Source organism: Anabrus simplex, chromosome 1 (genome assembly GCF_040414725.1).
Source record: "Anabrus simplex isolate iqAnaSimp1 chromosome 1, ASM4041472v1, whole genome shotgun sequence".
Taxonomy (NCBI): domain Eukaryota; kingdom Metazoa; phylum Arthropoda; class Insecta; order Orthoptera; family Tettigoniidae; genus Anabrus; species Anabrus simplex.
This window is the reverse complement of record NC_090265.1, coordinates 1,566,622,817-1,566,641,799: the sequence shown is the minus strand read 5'-3', so window position 1 is coordinate 1,566,641,799 and position 18,983 is coordinate 1,566,622,817. Positions and strand designations below refer to the sequence as shown.

Genomic DNA, 18,983 nt, shown 5'->3' with positions numbered 1-18,983 from the left:
TCTAGCCCGTACCAGAAGACATATCGCAGTGTAAACACTACATCTCACAAAAAAAGTCATCTCTGTCCGACAATGAAAGTATTTCCTCATGTTTTTTACTTGTTGGTTACGTACAGCTATAACATCAAGAATTCTCCTGCTCCCTTCTCTCCTCGGCATTGAAACTCTCTCTTTGCATGAATTAGGATACAACATTCTGTACATCTAAGCATTGTCATTATTTTGCGATTAATGTTTTCTAGATCTGTTTGAGACAAGTTCAGAATACCAAATGAATATGTCAGTGAAGGTACAGCATACGTACAGACTGCCTTTGATAGGTTGGAAGCGTTAAGCATAGTTGTTAGGAGGAGGCGGAGTTTGTGCTGAAATTTCTGTATGAATTATTATTATAATTATAACTATTATTATTATTATTATTATTATTATTATTATTGTACCGGGCGGTACACCTCCACTCCGCTAATTTAAAATGTGCGCCTGTTGAAACTCCTCTGCTGGAGGAAGTCTGAACTTTATATACGCTATTAATTCGCTACCTTCTCAAAAGATGTCACCACGTGGAAAATTTTGAGTTTTTGAACTGTGTCATTTTTGATGTGTTTTTGTTTTGCTTGAAGTAAGAAGTGTGAACTTTCTCTTCTAGAGGACACTACTGAAGATCAACAATAGTGCACCCTAGTGCGAAGTCAAAGAACTATTTTGTTGGAGAAATTTTTATTTCAAATGTTTGTTCTTTGCTAAATTTCTTTCTGTTATTGGTTAAGTTGGCTGTATACCCCTCTTTTTCCCCTTGTTTTAGATTTATCCAATCTCGAATTTCTTTGAGTTATTTCCGACCAATCCGATGTATCTTCCCCCAACTTGGATATGTTTCTGTACCCTAGCCAATAAAAAGTTTGTGGGAGGGTGTTCTTATTCCCTTAACGCCTAGAACCTTCCGCGAGAGGATATAAACTGCTGATTTTAGGGTCTCCGGGCCACTTCTGTTCCATCTTTCAGTGTATTAAGTACATAGCAGGAGGCGGGAAGCGCCTCTTTCCTCGGCAGCGGTCAACAACAAGGTAATGGCCGATTAATAACTTCTTTCTTTGCTTGCTCAGCAGTTTAACTCTCGGGGCGGGTTCTAAGCGTTCCACCATGTAACCTTTTCCTAAATTTAACTACTCCTTTTATATATTATCTTTTAAAAGCTACATACTGGGATAGAGAGTGTTAACCCTCTCGAGCTCCCACTCATATTGTTTTGAGGTGAACTTATTTTTCTCTTCGTTAATGTAAAACAAATTGTTCTCTTCTTAAGTCACCTCTTTAGTATGGGATTAGCCCTTGTATTAACGGCCTAGTGCCAAGTAGGTCTTAATCAAAGTGTTAGGAGTGCAAGTTCGCCTCCTCTCAAATTGTTATTTTAGAGGTCATTTAATTAACCTCCTTTTCATTTTATAGACCTCAGTAGATTGGGTATTCTACCCCTGTATTTAGGTCCGTTGAGGACAACTTGAAGGTGGAGTTTGGTGTGGCCTGGGAGAGGCTTAAATTTGAGAGCGAGTGGCTCTTTTGAAAATTGAGTGTTGTATGCCTCGAGGAGGCTTTTCAGTGTAATTTGGAGCAAGGGCTCCTAGGCATGAATGGGGTTTTCTGCCCCTCTGTTGAAACTTGGGTTTGGGGTATAACTGAGCTGATTGCCCAAGCAGTGTAAAGTCAGGGCGCGAAGCCCAAATCCTGTAAATATTGTAACTACCCTTTTGATTTGCTACTTTGTACCTGCCATGCTTGTTATTTCTTTGTTTTTGAAAAGAAAATATAACCTTGTTAAATTTTACATTAACTTTGATTCCGTAGTTTGAGACCCGTTCACGCCCCGCACCTTCTTTCACCTCTACCTGCCACTAAAACACGGTAACAATTATTATTATTATTATTATTATTATTATTATTATTATTATTATTATTATTATTATTATTATTATTATTATTATTATTATTATTATTATTATTATTATTATTATTATTATTATTGCCTTCTTTATGGTATTTTTGAGTTATGTGATGTTAGTTTCATTTTATTTTTATAATATTTCGAATTTTAGTAAATGTCAGTGAGTAGGTACGATGTGGGTGGATAAATAACACATGCATTTTGTTACTGAAATGAGGCACAATTAGTTTTATTTTTTGTTGAGAACTGGGCGAGTGTCCAAACATTACCGTTCAAGGCTAACGGGACCCTGTTCAGGGAGTATTTAAACGCTAAAGCACAGGAGCCCAGTATCAGTCTTCTGCAGTCAAGACAGCTCACTCAACATGTACAAGCTCGTAAGTATTCCAGCTGTATGACTTTTCTTTCTTTCTTTCTTTCCTAATCCGTTTACCCTCCAAGGATGGTCATTCCCTCGGACTGAGCGAGGGATCCCACCTCTACCACCTCAAGGGCAGTGTCTTGGAGCGTCAGACTTTGGATCGGGAGGTACAACTGGGGAGGATGACCAGTACCTCGCCCAAGCGGCATCATCTGCTATGCTGAACAGGGGCCTTGTGGGGGATGGGAAGATGGGGAGGGATAGACAAGGAAGGGGGAAGGAAGTGGCCGTGGTCTTAAGTTAGGTGCCATCCCGCCATTTTCCTGGAGGAGAAGTGGGAAACCACGGAAAACCACTTCGAGGATGGCTGAGGTGGGAATCGAACCCCCATCTACTCAGTTGACCTCCCGAGGCTGAGTGGACCCCGTTCCAGTCCTCGTACAATCTTTCAAATTTCGTGGCAGAGCCGGGAATCGAACCCGGTCCTGCGGGGGTGGCAGCTAATCACACTAACTACTACACCGCAGAGGCTTATCTGCATTTTACAAAGTTTGTTATGGTTGCTTGGGGAAAACAAAGAACCACAACATACTTCGTCTATTACATGACGAATGAAAGAGAGAGAGAGAGAAAGAAGGTAGGCAAAAGGGAAAGAAAAGCATTTTGGAACGTAAGTGATCGATTTAAGTCGAGTTGCAGGTTCCAGAAGTACCCGTAACGAAGTAAAAGTTGAAAGTATTCATTACAACTGGTAATTTCTTGAAAACGGATATAAAATTAATTAAAATTCACTTAGAGGTTCATCTCGTTGTTGAGTTATGTTAATGGCTGTTCAATTTATAGCCTAATTTAGGAATAATTATTTTCTGATATTTTCGTTTTATTTGTGTATTTGTTGTTCTCTCCGTAGCATAACGGGTAGCACTGCTATCCTCGAGGCCCGGGTTTGATTTCTGGTACTTCTTCTTCTTCTGTGAATCTGTCTTGAGACAGGTATCAACTGGACAGTCTCCATGATTCTCTGTCCTGAGCATCTTGCATCAGTTGTTCATAGCTTCTCCCTTGTTTGACATCTGCTAACATTCCAAACCTTCTTCTTCCTCTTCCTTTTCTTCCAATTTTTTTCCCTCCATCACCCTCTGTTGAAGACAATTTCTACGTAGTATGTGACCCAACCAGGACATTATCCTCTTCCTTATCGTTTTCATCAGGTGTCTCTTCTCTCCTACTTTTCTTAGCACTTCATCATATCTCACTTTATTTGTCCACTTTACTTTTTCCATTCTTCTCCACAACCATATTTTAAAACTTTCCAAATACTTTGTTTCTTGCTTTCTTAATATCCATATTTCAGCTCTCTACGACACTACTGGTACTGTCAGAAATTTAAGAATGGCATGAGGGCTGTCACATGGTTAAAATGGTACATCCAGATCATCTCCATTGGGGTGTTCCTCGGAATGAGGACACAAGTTTAATTTGATTTATGAAGAATATTACCTCCAAATAGCGTATAATACTGATATATCGTAACTCGCATGGTTGAATTATTATTACAAGGTTCTAAAAGTGAAACAGTTAATTCAAAAGAGGGGTGAGTTATTTATTGTCCTCAGCACATGAACGCGATTCTTCTTGGCCTTGAGCACAAGTGTAATGCTCTTTCACTAGTGTCACCTTTTAATACTGTCTCTTTCCCAGTGCATTATATTTCATTGTCCCCTAATTATTATTATTATTATTATTATTATTATTATTATTATTATTATTATTATTATTATTATTATATTATTATTATTAATTATCATAACGAAGGTTGTACTGATTGCTTATTGTACTTGGAAAACAATATTGTGAATAAAGGGCCATGGTGAGCAATTTTGAGGAAATGAAATGAGAAAATTCGGGAAATCCATTTTTGGCATAGCTAACAAACCCACCGGTCTCCAAACTTCACGCATATAATTATTGACATATTTAACTCTTTTGTTTGGTTAACTATTTGCCTAGTCATTTCGTTTAAGGGAGGAAATCTCCTAGGATTGGAGATAATGAATATATTCAACTCTGATTGTACCTCTTTGTTTTTATTTCAGATCCTTGTTGTCCTCGCCCTCCTGGCCGTCGCCTCCGCTCAGTACCTGGGCTACGGCGGATACTACGGTTCTGGATACTACGGCGGATACGCCACCCCCTACGCCTACAACTACGGTCTTGGCGCACTCTACTACAAGCGATGAGCGGTACCTGGCTTATTCCTTCTTTAATTTCATGTACTATAATTAAACAATAAACCTTCTTATTTTTCTTTAAACACCTGTTTTAAATATTCTAGTTCTAATTGTTAAATACTTCCCATGATGTTTTTAAACAGCCTATACGTTGCAAGATATGATACGTGAAGATCCTACGATTTCCTCTCTTCGGTCTCGCTAATTGTGAGCCACTTGTCTGGCTTTATGTCCAATCCCTCTCGATCAAAACTGCTTATTCCCGACTGCGAGGATATTGAGTTTGTGGCGCTAAGGGAGTTCTTCAAGACACAAGTTCTTCATATGAAATCCTCCTTGTTCCAAAAGTTTGAAAATTCCTTGAAATTCCATGCTAAATTAAATAATTACTCCGAACGGCATTGTAATAGCTGACTCCCTTAGAGGAGAATTAGAAGCACGATCAGCTGTGTCTCCGGCTTCGCCCACACTTAAGTCAGCCCAACATTCAAGTAGCTCTTGTCTGCACGTTTATTCAAGTGAAATTTAAAATGCTATGTCATTTACTGATTCTGCATCAGGTACAGAGCTGTTAGAATAAAAACAAGTTTACAGTTCTTCCGTATGAATTATATTTCTTTTTGTTTCCGAGGGGAATTGAAGGGATATGATTTTGTGCGATTCCTCTCCTCGAAAGCACCACATACAATTATTTACACGAAAAATGTTTGAAATGTATTCCAACATACTTGATGATTTGATCCTGTGATTTATTGATTGTGATGCTGAAGGAAGGTTTTGCATAGAACTGAAGACGTTTCTTTCGAAGTCTGTAGCGTTCACAGTTAAGCCAGCACACCTGTTGCCGGTCCGGTAAGGATGGTGGCCTCTGTGATGTTATGCAACGCCTTCACCTCCTGTCTGGTCCCATTGCATTGTTTGATGGATTCAGGTTACGCAACAACATGTCTCACAGTTTTATGAGTGCTTAGTATTGAACGGAATATTTCCGTTATCGTTTAACGTTTGCCATGATTGAAATTTTAAAGTACAACTACTACTATCACTATCACTACAATATTTTTACCAATGTAATTGATATCGTCGCTCCACCGGTAAAACGTTGTATCCCACAAAGCTCTTACTATCCATTCCCAGCCACATATGCATACGCAGTCCATCAGAACAATGTCCGTTGTGTTCGTTTTCCTAAGCCGAGCAGTAAACGAAAATGCATTATACACTAGCAGTGCGTAAATACGTAATGCAAACATACATTCCTACAGTACGGTACAGTAAGGTTAATTTTACTTCACACACTGGCATAGGAAAATGAGCCCAACAAAATTTGTTCTGATGCACATACGTTGCTGGGAGGCACGACCAGTTTTAAGGAGGATAATCGATAGGAAGAGCTTTGTGGAATACAACATTTTACCGGTGAAGCGACGATATTATTTTCAGAAATAGCCTCTACATTGAAGTAAATTCCTGTTATATTTTCTGAATGATAAATTTTATGAAATTAAATTGCCACGCTACTGAAAAGCTCCTTTTGCAACAATTTTTATTATATTCCATTTATGTTTATATTACAATGATATTTATCCTTTAGAATCACAATTCATGCCACTTTAGAATTTGAATTTGGCTTTTAGGTGCAATACTTAACGTAGACTACTAAAATGTTTAATGCATGTTTGTTCTTCTTCAGACTGTATAGTAACCATATATGAAAATCCTAACGTACCCTCATATGCAACTGACACCTTGATCCATAGCAATGTAAACATTTAGTGATGGAGATTTGTAAAACAGTCAGCCCATAGCACTAAAACTGTGACTCAATGAATTTTTTAGAAAGAAAGAAAGAAAGAAAGAAAGAAAGAAAGAAAGAAAGAAAGAAAGAAGATTGAATAAATTCAGTTTAGAGATAAACGTTTTCATGAAGCGAGCCTGCTTAAGACAATCCAGTCCCATACCTAGGGTTCTTTTGTCTCTTCTTCTCTTCTTGGGACACGTCTATTCCGAACCTCTTCTTCACAGCTCAGCTACGCTTGAAGAAAACATAAACATACTCACCTTTTTTTAGGAACTATGAGTGTCAAACAAAATGTTAAACCGTAGAAGTGGAAGTATGAATATGTTTTGTAAGAAGCAAACGACCTTGCATATAAATGATAAAAATTGTGGATCATCATTGCCACTGAACTCAAATAGTACATTTGGACATTTGTTGCATCTCTCTGGTGAAACGATTGCCCTTGTCACTCAGTTAGTTCCAACGTAAACACTGCAGGGGCTAGCGAGAGATCACATGAAGGCGTGAAGTCGCCCACAACTTAACGTCATCCACTTGCAGCTCTTTAAAGAAACTATGCTACCATAAGTTGCTAAATGACAAAATAAACATGTTTCTTGTAGAACAACTTGTGAAGAATCTTTCAAGGTATAAAACCAAAAGATGAGTTCTGCCCTTAGAGATCGGACACTCTCATCGCAGTGAAATAATTCTTAGTGAATCGTTTCTTCTACAATCATTAGAATGATATCGGTAAATGTTTCCTTAAAATACGTCGAGTAGTTTTTTAAATTAGCCCAAACAACGCTACAAAGTTTGTCCCTTTGTCATAGTTGTATAGTAATTTGAATGTACTCTACACTGGAATATGAGTGAGGTTCACTCGTCACAATCACACTAGGTAAAAAACTGGGCCTTTTCAGCCCACGATTCTACACTGCTGTGCAAAACTAGAGATCAAAAGTAACTTTCGCATGTTGTGTTACTGTCAAGTAACATAGCTCGAATAAACTTGAACCATACATAGGTGGAGCCCTGCGCGGATATACAAAATAATATCCGCATCCGTACGTCCTTCATTCGCACCCACATCCGCATCCGCGAATGGTTATCCGCACCTGAAAAATAGTTATCCGCGGATATTGTAAATACGTATTTAACTGCAGTAGTATATATTACACCCAAGGTATAGGCCCGGCACCTGACACCAGAACCCCTACTGTAACAGGTTTATGAGGAATTTTCTCTTGCGACGACTACCGGCGTTTTGACCTTCGTTTCTTCCTTCCATTAATTGCGGCCAGGAGCCAGTTAGCCTTACGTCACATTTACGGCTTTATGGTCTCAAGGTTCTTTATATATCACTATTCTCCCATACCAATGTCAAGGGTCGCCTAACCACAAGCAAAAATAAGAGTATAACTGAGTGAAAATCAATAAACGTCATTATTTAGAAATTATCAGCACAATTATCCGCACTGCCGTATATTTTGTATTCCCCAAGACACTAACTTTGCGGATATCCGCGAATAAATCCGCGGGTATCTGCATCCGTGCAGGGTTCTATACGTAGGAAGAACTGCTACAGTATGGCACGGTAGGCAACTGAAAGGAATATGCGATGAGACGAACAGAAATGGCACTTTTATACAGATACAATAAATTAAACGAAAATCACTGCGACTCATGATGGCCCCCTGGACATCACAAAAGAAGGGGCGTGGTTCATAAAAGCGTGTGTGATCACCACGGACAGGGATGCATGCTCTGCAACGTGTTCTCATGCTGGCCACAAGATTTGTTAGGAATTCTTGTGGTAGGACGTTCCATTCCTCCACCGGCGCGGTTGACAACAGCTGAATGGTCGTTGGTTCAAGTAGACGTGCTGCGATACGTCTGCCTAACATGTCCCACACGTGCTCGATGTATTTAAGTCGGAGGAACGGGCAGGCCAGTCCATTCGCCGAATATCCTCTCGTTCTAAGGGCTTCTCTACCTGCGCTGTTCGACGCGGTTGTGCATTGTCATCCATAAAAATAAGTCAGGGCCGAATGCACCCCCTGAAAAGACGCGCATGGGGAAGGAGTACACTGTCACAATAACGTTGAATGGTGAGTGTACCGCGTTAACAGATTTTGAGGTCGGTACTCCCAAGTAACATTACGCCTCCGCACACCACAACACTTGGACCACCAAAATGATCATATTCGTAAAATGTTCCTAGGTGCGTTATGTGTTTCCACACCTCGCCAGATGAGGGTACGTCTAGAATCACTACTCACACTGAATCTGCTCTCATCTGAGAAGAGCACGCCACCCCATTCCTCATCCGTCCAGACCCGATGCTCTTGGCACCATCGAAAACGTTGCCGCCGATGTGCGGGTGTGAACGGAACACAACAAACCCCATGCAGTCGCCGTGCCGCTATGGGGCGTGAGATTTGATGCCTTTCAATGTGGTTGCAATTGCACCTGTTGTTTGACGTGAGTCTCTTCTTGCCTGTTGCACAATGTAGCAGTCATCTGCTGCCGTAGTTGACCGTGGTCGAGCCGCTCCTTTCCTTCACGCAGCAGTGCCTCTGGTTCTGAATGCTCTCCATGCACGCGAAACAATGCTGTGAGCAATACCAAACTCCTGGGCTGCACCCGTCACACTTCATCCTTCTTCCAGTTTCCCGATGATTCTTCCCCGTGTGAAGTCATCCAGCTGTTGACTCCAGGCCATGTTGTAATGAATAACACCACCACAGTTCACCGTAACAGCTCGCTGATTGCCTCACACTGTCTTGTCCCGTTCCTTCAACTGCCTCATTTTGTGGGGCCAGACCCATTTGGCGCTATAGTCGCGCTGACCTCACGCCAGGTTTCTATGGACGTGTGGGAGACCTCTGGCGCCATATTACCGCACTTGCATTCATTTCCACCAAGTAGTTGATATGTCACGTTGTTTTATCTATCTCGTCTTTAAGTCTTTCACAGCGGTGTATTTCCTACCAATCTCACATGAGGTCAAGAGTTTCTTTAAGGACTGTTAATGATACAGATTCCTGCGGGAATAAATAATAGACTGCACGAGAGACTATTGAAGTAAAGTTACGGCACCCTTTCCTAAAAATGTCAGTAGTTTCCTGCTTGATAGTGTTATAACGTAACACTAACACAGACAGCTTTTTGACTAGTAAAGGTAGGGGAAAGAAGCAGCTGTTACCTTAGTTCAGCTATATTTTCGTGGTATGAAGAGGAGAAAGTACAGAAAACCATTTTCAGGGCTGCTGACAGTGAGACTGAAACCAGAAATTTTCCAGAATGCAAACTTAGAGCACCACGACGCGTACTGCATAGCCAACTTGCCCAACATAATTGTAACATCAGTTCCCTTAGATATAGTGATAATAAAAGCAATAAGAATAATATAATTATTTTATGTTGCATTCATTGATTTGTAATCTAAAATAAAACATTTTATTGAATTTACATTTTACTGAAACAAAAATAGATTTACAAAACTGGACAAGGCTGCTGATAACAAGGGCCTAATAACACTGATATGCAACTATTTTGCTACAGAGAAACTGTTCATATTTTTCAGTTCCCCCCTATGGATATTTACAAAGCCCATATGTAGTTTCGTTTCATCACTTCCAATGTTTTAAAAAACAACTTTTCTGAAATTCATAAAAATGTCTAAAAACTGAAATTAATATAGACCTTATATATCAATTATACTATCATTATTGCGTTGAAGCAGGTAATTTAGACATGATGGAATCGCTAAAATCTTGTAACAAAACTGTAATAAAAAATGAACAAAAGTGGCCTATAATTTTTTTCTTGCTTAACATTGCAAGGGCACTTGAAAAACAATTCATTCATTTCTATGAATGCCATTCCTTGAAAGATTTCATTAAGATGTTAAAACGATTGAAACAAGATACCAGGGCAAGTGGAATGAAGAAATGTTAGCTGATTATTGCCTTAAAGAGAATTACATCTCAAAGTCACAGCAGGGCATCAGAAGGGAGCAACATTTCGTCTGAAAAATTGAACATATGAATGGCTGCAAGTACTTTTTATTTATACAATTCAGTGTTTTATAGTTAATTGTATACACTCGAATTTTATATTGTGGTGTTAAAACACGTTTAGAAAGTAATATATCTAATTTGACGTTACTAAAATTCGTGATCGAATTAGGAAGTTTTTCGTTGTTATTTCTATAAATTAAATAAAATGGTTCACGATAGAGAAAATACGAATATAGACTAGTATTCTACAGTAGTGTGCAAATTAATTGGGACAAGACGATTTATTACTCTATGTATAACACAGTTAGGAGCTTACTGAATATTAATAACTAATGTGTCCTCCTTTTGCTTTAATGACCATCTGAACACGTTGTGGCATAGATTCGATCAGGTTAGAGCAGATGTTTCGTAGTTCCCCGTCATGAAACCACACTTTTACCACATTTACTAACATGCGTTCCTTTGTTGAACAGTCCATTTTACCAAGACGCCTTTTCACAATGCTCCACAAATTCGCTATGGGGTATAAGTCTGGTGAATTACCAGGCCACTGAAGCACATTAATGTTTTCTTCCACGAATGTCTTGACTGCTTTAGAAGTGTGATACAGGGCCAGATCATGTTGAAATGTTCCTCCACCATCTGCGAAGGTCTGTAGGAATGGCACAATCCTGCGCCTAAGGATTTCCATGTATTTGGTTGAATTCATCATGCCATCAACTGGAACTAGAGCACCAGGACCACTTGCAGTGAAGAAACCCCAAAATATTTTTTGGGGGGGATGTTTTAGAGTCTGTTCAAGATGCTCAGCACGCACTGCCTCATGGGTGTTTCGTCTGACAACCCGTGCTCTGTAATCTTGAACAATAAAACGTGATTCTTCACTGAAAATTACACGTTTCCAGTGATTGGAGGTCCAAGATTGATATATTTTGGCCCATGCTAACAGTTTTTCTTCATGGCAGGCGTTTAACAACTGCTTCTTTATTGGCTTTCATGCCTTCCGCCCACAATCAAGAAGCCTACGCCGTACCGTTGAAGAATCAATTTCAACCCCAGTAGCCAATAAATCTCTCTGAAGGTCTTTGCTTGTCTTGTGAGGATGAATTCTACTGTTTCTAAGTAGAATTTTGTCAGTTCTAGGGGTGGTTTTTCGTTTCCGTCCACATCTGCCTTTTCTCTTTGGAGACAATGAGGCAGTGTCACGATATGCCCTAAGAAGTCTTGAAACACTAGATTTTCCCACACCAACAACAGAGGCAATGTCTCTTATAGTCCTAGATGTGTGTTCACGAAGAGCAACTATTTTTGCCCGCTTCATTGGTGAAATGTCCATTTTAAAACAAACACAAAGTTTTCCTCTCGAGAACACATAAATAACACACACTGTTGCTATACAATACAAGCGCTCAACTGAACTGGAGGGGATCGACAATTGTTGTTCATGGTCAAGGCAACAATAGTCCATCAACAGTACAACAGTTGAACAGATAAAATCGGTTACAGCTAACCAACTTCAATTCTTTGTAAAGTATGAGCTTGTCCCAATTAATTTGCACACTACTGTATATCCCTCAATACATAAACAGTCATTTCAGGTTTATTGTCTTATTAAATTATATACATTTTTAATGATGAACTTCGTCAATTTTGAGTTTTTCGATTTTCGTTTCAAAATTACAAAAACTCCCGGCGTGATACAGAAACTTTTAACACAGATATGGATTCACAGCAGTTCAATCAACACGAATCAGTAATATTTTCCCTTGTAGCAGAAAACCTTCGAAATGCATATCAGTGTAATCTATAAACAACCCTCATTAACGGTCTACCATCATAAACCTACTACTTACGAGCACTGTTTATAAACAATACTCATTAACGGTCTACCAATATAAACCTATTACTTACGAGCACTATTTATAAACAATACTCATTAACGGTCTACCAATATAAACCTATTACTTACGAGCACTGTTTATAAACAATACTCATTAACGGTCTACCATCATAAACCTATTACTTACGAGCACTGTTTATAAACAACCCTCATTAACGGTCTACCATCATAAACCTATTACTTACGAGCACTGTTCATAAACTTCTGACTGACGTATTCCTGTAAATAAGGAACTGACTATCGTCTTTAGAACTAAGAACACTAAATCTGTATCCAGTGTGGACTGGGAAGAAGGTGGTCGACTATTCCATTGAAGATACATGTTGAAAGATCCAGCGCTAGTTACTTACAGTATCGCTGTATACAGCAAGCCCGAAGGAACACCACAGGAACGCAGATGCACATAGTTATCGTATTTATCCATACTTAAAATGTTATGCACAAGCAAGTAGTTAATAACATTCGGCACTCACTTAATACTTCTGGAAGAATTTGCCACCTCCAGAAATGTGAGATACAGTGCTTCTTTCTAAATGCCACCCCGAACACATCACTTAAACCACACACCTCAGTGTCGACTAATTTCATTCCACCACACTTGCACAGGGAAGGACTACAAAATAATATTTTTTTGCTAGTTGCTTTACGTCGCACCGACACATATATGTCTTATGGGCTAGGACTGGGAAGGAAGCGGCCGTGGCCTTAATTAAGGTGGAGCCCCAGCATTTGCCTGGTGTGAAAATGGGAAACCACGGAAAACCATCTTCAGAGCTGCCGATAGTGGGGTTCGAACCTACTATCTCCCGAATACTGGATACTGGCCGCACTTAAGCGACTGCAGCTAACGAGCTCGGTGAAGAGGATTTTGGGGACATAGAGAATAATGTACAATATCTAAACCGGTTTAGGATCAAAATGCGGATGAAGACAATCCATGTGGTCACTGTAGGTAGGAGTCGTCTGTCGCACTGAATTACGTAGTACATACTAAAAACATTAACTCGAGAAACGCTTGTGCAATGACAGAAAAAGGTGATCTGTTTCAATCGCTGTGAATCGTCCATGTCATCGCTTCATGATTGGAAAAGCCACATGTCTGAGAGACTTATTTCCATTCAGCGTTATTTGGCATCGAATAACTTGTGAACTAGAGTTGTCATCTATTCTAAAGTCCGACTCGTTGTCTGAATGGTCAGCGTACTGGCCTTTTGTTCAGAGGGTCCCGGGTTCGATTCCCAGCCGGGTCGGGAATTTTAACCCTCGTTGGTTAATTCCAGTGGTCCGGGGGCTGGGTGTTTGTGCTGTCCCCAACATCCCTGCAACACATAACACTATCCTCCACCACAATAACACGCAGTTACCCACACATGGCAGATGTCGCCCACCCTCATCGGAGGGTCTGCCTTACAAGGGCTGCACTCGGCTAGAAATAGCCACACGAAATTATTATTATATATCTATTCTAAATAAAATATTTTCTCAAATAACATATGTAGCCTACAGTAGAATCAGTTATAAGTTCATGCAATCTGTGTAAATAACATGCTGTCAATCTAATAGAGAACTTGGATGTTATTGTATGTGTCTGCCAGTCATTATTCTCCTGCTTTGTCAAGTAATAAATAAAAATTATAATTATGGGATTTAGTGTGTTTTGTTTTAATTCATTCATATTTTCTTTGTTTTCTTTGTCGCTAACCTTGCCGTGATACAGTCAGCTGTTGGAGTGGTTGGGACGAACATGGCGGCCCACGGGCTTGGCCACAGTCACTGTAGCCCGGTGCAGCCCTTATAAGACAGACCCTCCGGTGAGAGCGGGCGGCATCTGGCGTGTGTGGGATACTGCGTGTTATTGTATTGGAGGACAGTGTTGTTCGTGAGTTACAGGGATTTTTATTTATTTTTGTTTCTCTTTTTAAAATATTTTAATATAGTCTATATTTTAGAATTTTTGCTGATATATTTTCTTATTTTTCTAATTTTCTCTTTATTTTTCTTGTATTTTCTGTTTGAGGACGACACAAACATACACACTCAGTCACCGGGCGAGCGGAAATAATCAATTAGGGATAAAATCCTCGACCCGGCTGGGAATCGAGCCCGGGGCCCCTTGAACCAAAGTCCAGCACACTAACCACTTAGCCATGGAGACGGACTGGGATGTTGAAGACGGTACAAACACCCTGTCCCCAAGCTTCCCAAGCCAGGGGAAATAACCATTTAAGGCTAAAATCTTCGACCCGGCCAGGAATCGAACCCGGACCCCTCTGAACCGAAGGCGACTACGTTGACCATTCAGTCAAAGATCTGGACTGCCGTCTCAGCGAACTTCATAATTAAACACATACTGGTCGATATTCAGAACTTTAGAGATGAGTAATTAGAGTTGATAGTTATTGTAATAAAGGGTTCCCCACGAAATGTTAATGCCATGAAATTGTAGCCTACCTTCCCTACTGAACTTAGGAAAATGCAATTTAATGTTGTTGCATTCAGAGTGTGTACGTGTTTTGTTTAGAGACAGAAAACGCACTACTTGAGCCGAATCATTTCTCCTTCCTTGTGTTGTTCCAAGAAGTGAACCTTAAATATAAGGTATAAATTTGTTCAACTGAGTAGTGTAGTAAAATATAAGCTTTAGTTAATTTACCGAATGTATTTCTTATTTATTATATTGTATATAGTTTGGTAGTTCACTGTATGAGTTTCATTTTGATCCACTGTGCTTAAATGAATGCAACGATTGATTTTGCCATATTTGATATCGAGAAATGCGGTTTCATTGTTGAGGCCAAACATCATTAGATCAGTTATTTCAAAGGAAGTTTGGGGGCCTATTGTTTCAGTTACTTCTTTTCATCATCATCATCATCATCATATGCCTCTGTAGGTCAGTGGTAGAGTGTCGGTTTGAAGCCCGGCAGAGGTAGTCAGATTTTTCAAGGGCGGAAAAAAGTCCATTCGACACTCCATGTCGTACGATGTCTGGTGACACATTTGGTATTCATTCGACAAAATTAATTTAAATATCTTCACACGGTAGCTGAGGCCACATTATTATTATTATTATTATTATTATTATTGACATGATATTGTCATGATGGCACAGTCCCAAAAGCCTATAAAATATCATGTCTGTAAGTACGGGCCGTGAAAGCATTAATGGCAACATTATTATTATTATTATTATTATTATTATTATTATTATTATTATTATTATTATTAAATAATACTTTTTGTTTTCTACTTAATGCGGTGTTCGTTTCAGTTACTTTTTATAAAATTTCGAAATTCAGTGCATTGGAAACAGATATTTTCCCACTCTGCATGATGTGGTTTGATAAATCATGTACGCAATTTGTTATTCAAATGGGGCAATACAGTTCGTTTTGTTTTCTGTAAAGAATTGGGCGAGCGTCCAAACGCTTGCCATTCAAGGCTAACATGCACCTGTTCTGGGGGTATTTAAACACTAAACCGCTGGAGACCAGCATCAGTCTTCTGCAGTTAAGACAGCTCACTCACCATGTACAAGCTCGTAAGTATTCCAGTTGTACGGTTTATTTCCTCTTTACAACTTTGTTATATCTGTTTGAGGAAAACACGTCATACCTCGACTATTGTATGACGAGGGAAAGAGAAAGAAGGCAGGATGAAAGGGAGAGAATATCATTTTGAAACAGTGGTGGTACATTTACAAGTTAACTTGCTGATTCTAAGATCAGAAGTTATACAGAGGCAAGAGATGCAGATGTTTAAAATTTCAATACCAACTGAATGTTTTATTACCACTAATAATTTAGAGAAAATGAGTACTTAGTTAATTTAAACCCCTCATTCGCCAAAGAAAATTGGCCTCTTGTTTGATTAGGACAAAGAATATGTACTAACTAACCTGGCAGGCATTGCTTTCTGACCCGTTCGTTACTATCACCAGTGCATCTCCAAAGGATTACTGCTATGTCGTTCCTCATATAGTTTAATTATTATTAAGAGCTTCTATTAAAACAACCCTTTCAAACCAAGATATGATCAGTGACTTAGACAGAAGGGCAATGGATTTCTGAGCCTAAATCGGTGGGTTCGATCACCACTCAGTCCAGTGCTATTTAAAGGTGCTCAAATACGTCAGCCTCACATCGGTATTTACTGGGATGTTACGCTACCACGGCGACGTCAAACTAATGGCATCACTATTCAAAACAATAATAATAATAATAATAATAATAATAATAATAATAATAATAATAATAATAATAATAATAATAATAATAATGTTATTGGCTTTACGTTCCACTAAATATATTTATGGTTTCTCGGAGACGCTGAGGTGTTGGAATTTAGTTCCGCAGGAGTTCTTTTCTGTGCCAGTAAATGTACTGGCATGAGGCTGACGTATTTGAGCACCTTCAAATACCACCGGACTGACCCAGGATCAGAACCTGCCAAGTTAGGATCAGGAGGCCAACGCGTCAACCGACTCAGCCACTCAGCCTGGCTGTTATTATTATTTTTATTATTATTATTATTATTATTATTATTATTATTATTATTATTATTATTATTATTATTATTATGAAGATGGTATTGGTTGCGTACTGTACGTAAGTAAACATACTGAAGGAATAGTTCGTGATGAACAGTTGTGTGAACGGGAATCGAAGAGTTAGGCGATGCCCCTTCTAGTACAGCCGACAGCGGGAGTCGAACCCACCTGGGTTCAAACTTCATAGACATAGTCATAGATGTACTTAGTTCTTTCGTATTTGTACAGTGGGTTGAATTAGGTGAGTAAACTTCCTAGAACTGGACATGTCAGACTCTAATTGTATTCGTTTATTTCAGATCCTGGTTGTCCTCGCCCTCCTGGCCGTCGCCTCCGCTCAGTACCTGGGCTACGGAGGATACTACGGCTCTGGATACTACGGAGGATACGCCACCCCCTACGCCTACAACTACGGTCTTGGAGGACTCTACTACAAACGATGAGCGGTGCCTGGCTTATTCCTTCTTTAATTTCCTGTACTATAAACAAACAATAAACTTTCTTACTCTCCTTTAAAAATCTGTTTTATTTTGTTAAATTACCTTCCATTTTGTTTGTAAAGAGCTCCTAAGCCCTAAAGTTATGCTCGGTGAAAACCTTACAACTTTCGTTCTACGGCCTCAGTTTTGTGAGGTGAATGTTGTGAGCCCCTTCTTTTGCTCCCCTCCTTCGTCCTTGTTCCTTGCTGGCTACCATTACATTGGCTTTGTGAGGCTTTAAACACATTTCCACATTCGATACCCTCCCTGTTCCAAAAGGCAGAACTCACGCAATTCCTTTCTGAATAGAAGAATTGCTCCTAATGTTGTTGTTATCACTTTGAGGCAAGTTATTTGTACAATTATGATGTGAGCTATTCTGAATTATGAGTGAGATATTTCAAAACTATCACTGCTACCCACAACTGAATTCACCATGGTATCAGCTGGAAAAATGGCTTTAACATTCTGTGTGCTTCCTTCCGATTTCACTTCGAGGATTTCTTTAAGGACTCTTAGGGACGCTGCTTCTTTCGGTAGGAATTACTAGCTTGTAAGAGAAACTCGTCAGAGTATGAAGTTGTACTTCTTTTTTTTTAAAAATTGCTTCACGTCACAGGAAAAGGCTAGAAGTGGGAAGGAAGTAACCGTGATTTTAATTAATGCACAACCCCAGCACTTCCTTGGTGTAAGAAAGGGATAACCATGAAAAACCTTCTCCAGAATGCAAAGTGACAGCTACGTGACTCAAACCGCACAGCCACCCGCTCGGTACTTGTAAAACTGTTAGTAGTTTTCCTTTACCAGTGATTTAACCCCACTCTAACACACTTAGATTTTGTACGACTCCGACATGGGAAAGTATTAGCGGACTATAACTGAGGAAGAATCTCCTATGATCTTAGTTAAGGTAGGTCCCGAGCATTTTCCTGGTAGGATAACCACCTTCAGGACTGCCGACAACTCACAGCTACACGACGTTTTTCGAGTAGCAAACCCGCTCAGTAAAATTATCAGTAGTTGTTGTAATACTACTCGCTATAGAGATAATAATAATAGTACCGAGCAAATGGCTGTACGGTTTGTGTCACGTTGCTATCAGTTTGCATTCGAGAGATAGTGGGTTCGAACCCCACTGTCGGCAGCCCTGAAGGTGCTTCTCCGTGGTTTCCCGTTTTCACACCAGGGAAATGCAGGGGCTGTATCTAAAGGTCACGGTCGCTTTCTACCCACGCCTAGCCCTCTCCTATACCATCGTCGCTGTAAGACCTATCAGTGTCGGTGCGACGTAAAGAAAATTGTATAATAATAATAATAATAATAATAATAATAATAATAATAATAATAATAATAATAATAATAATAATAACAATTTCGTAATCTTCTGAACCCAAGGGTTAGGGAGCAATAAGGAAGTAATGCTGTCTTCTTCTAACCGGTTGTTGATATCATAATAAGGTCGTCTTTGTCAGGTGATATTGAAGAATTCTGCTCTAGGTCTTCCTCTGTGTATGCTGCGTTCAACATATCCTCCCAGTAGTGTGGTGAAAAAATCGGACTGTCTCATCAGGTGACCGATATGTTGAGTTTTCCTTTTCTCAATGGCAGCGACGAGGTCTTACCCTCTTGTATTAGAAAACGTACTTCATTGGCTTCCCATTCTGTTCAAGACATTCACAATCAACGGCGCCAGCGCCGCATCCTCCTCAGTCTTCTGAG

At 39.6% G+C, this 18,983-nt stretch overlaps 1 long non-coding RNA gene across 1 annotated transcript; it reads left to right on the top strand.

The window, feature by feature from the left end:
• The first annotated feature begins 15,727 nt into the window (after positions 1–15,727).
• On the top strand, positions 15,728–17,304 carry LOC136880882 (uncharacterized). The gene is made up of 2 exons (XR_010860961.2): positions 15,728–15,777; positions 17,085–17,304. It is a non-coding gene; the product is annotated as an uncharacterized lncRNA (long non-coding RNA).
• The last annotated feature ends 1,679 nt before the right edge of the window (positions 17,305–18,983 follow it).